The sequence below is a fragment of the Monopterus albus genome, unplaced genomic scaffold (genome assembly GCF_001952655.1).
Source record: "Monopterus albus unplaced genomic scaffold, M_albus_1.0 scaffold77.1, whole genome shotgun sequence".
Classification (NCBI taxonomy): Eukaryota; Metazoa; Chordata; class Actinopteri; order Synbranchiformes; family Synbranchidae; genus Monopterus; species Monopterus albus.
Window position 1 is genome coordinate 959,310 of NW_018127957.1, and position 6,804 is coordinate 966,113.

The following is a 6,804-nucleotide window of genomic DNA, read 5'->3' on the forward strand; positions in this document are numbered from 1 at the left end:
AGCGTAGCATCTTACACACGTCTAAAAATATGCGGGTCAAACACAACATTTGTCACTTACATAGGGTAAATATTGTCCGTTACATGTTGCAATGCTCCGGCGATGTCTGCCAGAGGTATAAATAAGGAAGCCAACAAATCCCCAGAATACGTCTCAGGTGTGCGCACTGACCCCCGAGTCACTAATTACCCGATGCGACACAGCTGAGGCGTTGATCCCGCAAAAAGGGAGAGCAGGAGAGGAAAAAAACAGAAAGAGGCAGGTCGCGCCGAGCGGACCTGACATGAACAATATTATCAAATTCAAGCAACCTCCCCAAAAATACATAAATCACAAAATTAGAATGTGGTTCATTTTCATCTTTATACAAATAAACTTTCATACTATAAACAAGAGGAACTGAAATCTTGGAGAAATAAATCTAATTTCTATTCTCCTATTCAGTGGTAAAATGTGGGCGATGAGCCGCAAAGTGATTCACAGACGAGACAAGTCACTTTTCACAATCAGCTGCAGAGGACAGGCAACTACTATTGTTGAGGGAAAAAAAACATTGTTAATGAACAGAAATATCCTGAAGAGACAAAGTTGACACACCGCCTTTCCTCTCCGGAAGCTGCTCAGTCATTCATCATCGTGAACGCTGGATGTATTAAGCAGTAAATCCATATAACCTTGCTGTATCTCTACTTCAAGGTAATTATATTCTTTGAAGCTACTGATCACCACTGTTTTATCAAAACTAAAGAAAGTTGTGTAACATAAATGCACTTGTCACTATAAATTACAAGTTCTCCTATGCTATGAAAAAAGTCATTGTCTGTTGTAAAATAGACTGGATTTTCTTTGTGTTCCTCAGCCCTGTAAGCACTGAGTCAGTCTGATAGGAACAATGTCAATGGCATTAATCAGTTCTGGATCAGCAGAGAATGCTTCTAGTTGTCTTCATAATACAGAAATGAAGTATGGAATGAAGTGGACAAGCGCTTCTGGGTCTATCCCAACCAAAAGTCCTGGATGACTCGAAAAGTCCAGGCCCTGCTGAGAGAGATGAACATTGTATTCAGGTCTGGTGATGCAACGCAGTATAGTGTTGCCAGAGCTAACCTGAAGAGAGGCATCTGACAGGCCAAGTTGGACTACAAGAGGAGGATTGAGGAGAACTTGAGCAGCAACAATGCAAGGCAGGTGTGGCCGGGGGTTCAGCACATTGCCAACTACAGATCGAACATCATAGCAGCCAATGGGAATGTTTCGCTGGCAGAGGAGCTGATCTACTTTTTTGCATGTTTTGACTGGACAATAGCACTCAGTGCAATACCTGCAAATATATATTGTACAGATTATACAGATCCATACAGCTCTCTATTTTTAAGTACTCTATTTTATTCTTATTTATCTCATTTCAATGAGCATTCCTCTGTCTGTCTGCATTGTTTACTGTCTGTGTATACTGCTTATTTTGCATTGTTTGCAAATCACAATCAAGGACATAGAGCGGTCACCCCCCAACCAGAAAGTCACTGGTTTAATTCCCATTCTCCCACATGTTGAAGTGTCCTTGGGCGAGACACTGAACCCAGAGTTGCTCCTGACTGCCAGGTCTGTGCCCTGCAGGGACAGTGCCACCATCTGTGTGTGGGTATGAGTTGGGGCTTGTCTATGTGTGTAGCATACTTGGCCAATAAAAGTGATCTTAATCTGACATTAATATAAATGACTAACAACTGAAATGAATAATGCTTTATTGTGTAGATAACCATCACCCAATTTTTCCAACTTATAATACTTGTGTCTGTCCATATGTGTATATCAGGGCTGTGCACAGACATTTTGGGGGTGGAGGTACTCAAGCTAAAAAAAAAAAGGGGGGACCCTCATTTAATATTCAATTTTAACATTCAAGAGAGGTTTACAAAATTATTATAGTAGTTGCATTTCAAAAGTAAGGCCCACCAGACTGTACTGTCAGCTTCAAGTAGCCGACCTCATAGATGACCTTTCCTGCACTTTTTAATGGACTGTTGTCATCTGCTATTTGCTGTCCCTGGTAGGGTAGGGTAGAACTTTATTGATCCCACAGTGGGGAAATTCCAGTGTTCCAGCACCAGTAAGGGACAAAAACAACAGAGAGCAAGCAACAAGACACCATAAGAGTGCTAGACTGTTGAATTCGTTGTCGCGGGAGCTTCGGAATATAACTGAGTTATCGATCTTTAAGTCAGTTTTAAAAACTCATCACTGCAACTCGCTGCCGCTCCGTGTGGCTGGTCTTAAAAAACAAATCGAGAAAACCCAAAAAACAAGACACTCCAAACATTTCCAAGCAGCAAACACCACAAGGTTCTCTTAAAAAAAAAAAAAAAACAAGAATCTTAAAAAACAATTCGAGAATACCCAAAAAGACAGTGGAGGAGGATGCTGGTGCCCCTTCCACCGGACCTACAGACCCACCATCTGCAGAGCCTGAGGTAAGTATAGGATGCTGTTGCATTATTTTTGTGACACTCATGCTTTGCTAGAGAGAGAGAGGTGTTAGGTACTAAATATAACTGCTTATTTTTTCATTATTCTAGGTCGCAGCTAGCTGCAGCAAAAGGAGGTGCTACGGGGTGTGTGGACCCAAGGCAAACTGAAAAACGCAGTATACATGCATCAAGTGCCCGAGACATCGTGCGCCTGCATACAGCAGCAGAGCCGGCTCGGGGATCAGTGGAGAACCGTCACAGCAACACACACACAGTAAAACTCTGCCCCTTGTGTTGTATAGGTTGGTATGTGTTCAATGGGGCTGATCTGTTGTGTACACTGAGATGGTTACTGTATGTGTTTAGCTTGTGTTGTGTAAACTGACCTGAATGGGTTAAATTTCAATTGTATTTCAAATAAAAATCAATAGTTATGAAAAATCGTGCTTCACTTGTTAAATTGTTGATTTTTTTTTCAACTCATATCTATATTATAATTGACTTTTTTTTAAATTACATTTTAATAAAATAAAAGAGTAGCAGCACATTCATTCATAAATGTTATCTAACAAAGGTAAAGGGCAAATGTAAACCATATGTGCTGTTTATATTGAGGTAATACTTGACTCCCTATGGGGTCGAATCCATAACATCTGTTGGAATGTACGCAGTGGAAGCATATGTGCTGTTTATATTGCTTCTAATTGGGATGTAGTAAACATCTGAGTATTTTAACTTAAAATTGGTTGTGTTGAATATAAACCCAAAAATTCAGTAGATCCACCAGACCCACAAACATTGGCTGAGATGATGCACCAGTATCTATTTTCAGGCAAAGTGTGTGTCCATGACCTTGCAGGAATTACAAACATTAAGCGTCCCACAGGGAATGCCCTAAAATATGCATCAGACAGTGGATGTGTGTTCCTGAGTGTGTGTTTGTTTGTAACGTAGTGTCTCAAGATAATTTAGCTACCTAATGGTATGTTTTGATTTGATTTGATTTGATTTATTCTTTCAAGCATGTAAAGACAGTTGATATTTCAACACGCATAATTTTACACATATCCAACAAATGCTAATCCAATATCAATTTGCTTATACCTAGTACATGCTTGAATGGAGTAGGAAGAAGTCAGACTTATCCAGTCCTACCCCATTGTTTCCACAATTAGAGCATGTGTCATTATATGCTGGGCACTGCCTTGGTTTATGGGTCATGTCGCAGTTTTGGCATGTTCGTCCTCTTGTCACAGTATGAGTCTTCTCTGTGTTTGACATGCCAAGCTGTTGAATGTGTTCATTTCAGTCAGTCCACGGCCCCACTCATCAACATGGTGCTACGTTAGACCTCGTTATTTCTCGAGGTGTGTCTTTGTCCATCATAAGTGTGGCGGACTTAGCCATCTCTGACCACTTGATAATTCGTTTTGAAGTGCAAGCCCCGGCGAGTGCTACTAGACTGTCGGCCACCTGTCAACGCCGTAGGGTTATAACATCCACTACGGTGGTGGCCTTTACAGAGGCATTCGTAGCCTCCGAATTTTATCGGTCACTAGATCATGATGTTTCGTCGTCCCCTCACACTCTCCTCTCTTCCCTGGACGCTGTCGCCCCTGTCAGAAGGAAGAGAGCAAGATCCGCGGCTGTTCCCTGGCTGAATGACACCACGCATGCCCTGCGGAGACTATGTAGGCGGGCGGAACGGAAATGGAGAAAGCACGGCCTACACGTCTCTCTGGGCATTCTGAGGAACAGCCGACGGCTATACCAGGAGGCCGTAAAAGATGCGAAATCTCAATACCTCTCCAACAGAGAGAGGCGAGGCAGAAAGGTGACATCGCTTTTCTGAGATATGATCGACTAGTGACCCGTCCTCAGAACCAGTATTAATCCGGCGGGCACACCCCTCCTTGCGGGCTCGGTTGACTTATGCAACGATTTTCTGAATTACTTTATTTATAAAGTCAGATCTATGAGACAAAATATTCCCAGGGTCTCACCTGATATACTTGTGGTAACACCGGGAGCTCAGACTTTCAATTCATTTACTCCAATTTCTTTACCTTAGATTAAGAAATGTGTTTTGGGTTTAAAACCTACCTCATCCCCCCTGGACCCCATCCCTGCAAGGATTATTAAAGAGACTATTGATACTGTTGGGCCTTTTTTGCTGGCTCTTATAAATTGCTGCCTGCAGAGGGGGGAGATTCCCACTGCATTGAAGCATGCGGTGGTACGACCACTTCTCAAAAAATCAAATCTCGACCCCTCCCTGGTTTCCAAGATGCAAAACGGTCTGTTATGCTGGTCCTTTTAGACTTGTCTGCAGCCTTCGATATCGTGGACCATGCAATCCTACTCTCCAAGCTCGAACATCTTATGGGCCTGAGAGGATCAGTTTTAAGATGGTTTAACTCTTTTTTGACCAATAGAACTATGTCCGTGGTCATTGATGGCTTTGCCTCTGACACAGCTCCTCTCACTTCAGGTGTCCCGCAAGGCTTGACCCTGGCTCCGTTGCTATTCTCCTTATACATGCTGCCGCATGTAGCATCCATTATAGCAAGTCATGATGTTCACTTTCATTTTTACGTGGATGATATACAGATTTATATACCGCTAATACAAGATAATCAAAATTCACTTGCCCCTTTAGATGATTGCATCCGAGATATCAAGAAATGGTTAGCGCAGAATTTCCTGCATCTAAATGACAGTAAAACTGAGTATATGTTGATCAGTGCCGGACCACACGCAGGTGTCCCTAATTTAGGTGTGCCAGCCCCTCCGCTTAAAGATTTGCTGACAAACCTGGGAGTGATATTTGATAGTGGCTGAATTTTGAAAAACAGATTGGAGCCGGAGTCAAATCTAGCTTCTTTCACTTAAGGTTGCTAGCGAAGGTTAAGCCGTTTTTATCATGTGCAAATCTGGAAAGAGCGATCCATGCTTTTATCACGGCGTGTCTGGACTATTGTAACGCCCTTATGCCGGCCTGTCGCAATCCCCTCTCCAAAAGTTGCAATTAGTTCAAAATGCTGCAGCCCGGCTGTTGTCCAACACATCCAAATATGCCCATATCATTCCGGTTCTCCGCTCGCTGCACTGGCTCCCAATGCAGTGGAGAGTGCAATTTAAAGTTTTGTTGTTCGTTTTTAAGGCACTTCACGGACTTGCTCCACAGTATTTGTCAGATCTGCTGCACAGAGCGCTGCGATCTGCAGAGCACCTGGCACTGGCGGTCCCACAGTCATGGTACAAGAAGTGGGGCGACCAATCTTTCGCTGTCCACAGTGCTAGACTGTTGAATTCGTTGTCGCGGGAGCTTCGGAATATAACTGAGTTATCGATCTTTAAGTCAGTTTTAAAAACTCATCTTTTTAAGCAGGCCTTTGTATCTGATGTTTAATGCTTTGAGTTCTCTACAGAGATAATGTTGTAGCCGTTTTTATCATGTGCAAATCTGGAAAGAGCGATCCATGCTTTTATCACGGCGTGTCTGGACTATTGTAACGCCCTTATGCCGGCCTGTCGCAATCCCCTCTCCAAAAGTTGCAATTAGTTCAAAATGCTGCAGCCCGGCTGTTGTCCAACACATCCAAATATGCCCATATCATTCCGGTTCTCCGCTCGCTGCACTGGCTCCCAATGCAGTGGAGAGTGCAATTTAAAGTTTTGTTGTTCGTTTTTAAGGCACTTCACGGACTTGCTCCACAGTATTTGTCAGATCTGCTGCACAGAGCGCTGCGATCTGCAGAGCACCTGGCACTGGCGGTCCCACAGTCATGGTACAAGAAGGGGGGCGACCAATCTTTCGCTGTCCACAGTGCTAGACTGTTGAATTCGTTGTCGCGGGAGCTTCGGAATATAACTGAGTTATCGATCTTTAAGTCAGTTTTAAAAACTCATCTTTTTAAGCAGGCCTTTGTATCTGATGTTTAATGCTTTGAGTTCTCTACAGAGATAATGGTGTGTTATATGTTGATAGATTGCTATGATGTTTTATGTTGGCTATTCTGTATTGTACAGCACTTTGTGCTCAGGTGAGCTGTAAAGTGCTTTAGAAATAAAGTTTATTATTATTGTCGCCAAGTGCTTGTTGAAGGGGGATTTGTTGGGTTTTCCCTTTGTAATAATAGTGATAATAGTATGGTCTAGACTCTAGACCTTACTGTTATCAATATTATTACAGAGGGAAAACCCAACAAATCCCCCTTCAACAAGCACTTGGCGACAGTGGGGAGGAAAAACTCCCTTTAATGGAAGAAACCTCCGACAGACCCCGGCTCTTGGTGGGCAGCCTTCTGCCTCGACCGGTTGGGGTGAGTGGATA